The sequence below is a fragment of the Charadrius vociferus genome, unplaced genomic scaffold, assembly GCF_000708025.1.
Source record: "Charadrius vociferus isolate BGI_N301 unplaced genomic scaffold, ASM70802v2 scaffold470, whole genome shotgun sequence".
NCBI classification, from domain to species: domain Eukaryota; kingdom Metazoa; phylum Chordata; class Aves; order Charadriiformes; family Charadriidae; genus Charadrius; species Charadrius vociferus.
In genome coordinates this window covers 23,751-24,544 of record NW_009646334.1, presented here as the reverse complement: position 1 = coordinate 24,544, position 794 = coordinate 23,751, and positions in this window count along the sequence as shown.

The window sequence follows — 794 nt, the reverse complement described above, 5'->3', positions numbered from 1 at the left end:
AAGAAATGGGAGAAATCGGGATTTCGGGCAGGAAAAAAAAATAATTAAAAAATAAAGCACCACCACCGCCTTTTCCCGATAGTACCGAAATGCACCAAATCCCGTTCCGAGGGACGGAGCGAAAAACCAACATAAAAATTCAGGGAAATCAGTAACAATTAAAAAAAAAAAAACAAACCCAAAAACTAAACCCAACAAAAAAACACACAACAAAACCCACCACAAACGCGCGAAAGTTTTTTTTGCAAAGTCCGCGTGGACAAGGATAAAAAAACCAACAAAAAAAAAACCCCAACCCCAAACAACCCCCAAATATTCCATTAAGTGCCTGAAAAAATACGACGTCACAACATCGCGGGGTTTTGCCCGAAAGTATTTTCTTGCCGAAAGGAAAAAAAAATAATTCAAAATGAAAGGGGAAAAAAAAAAAAACCACCAAAAAAACCCCAACAAAAACAACAAAACCCCCAAAACAACCAAAAACCGGACTGGCTCCATTTCTGAGGAATGATGCGGGATGAGATGAGCTCCGGGAGACGCCACGGGAGATGGGGACGTGGAAATATCCCCCCCTGAGTCCCTCAGGGCAGCTCCTGGGTGGTAGAAGGTGACGTGGCGGCGTGGGACAACTCCTGTTTTTGCCGTTTTTTCTCCCAAAATGCTCCGAGGTGGGAGGAGAAGGTGGTACCTGGATTGGGGGTGATGACGTGGACCTTCATCCGATGGGGAGAAGAGGTGAGGAGATGCTCTGGTGGGCACCAACGGGAGATGTTGGGATAAGGGATGGGGTGGGG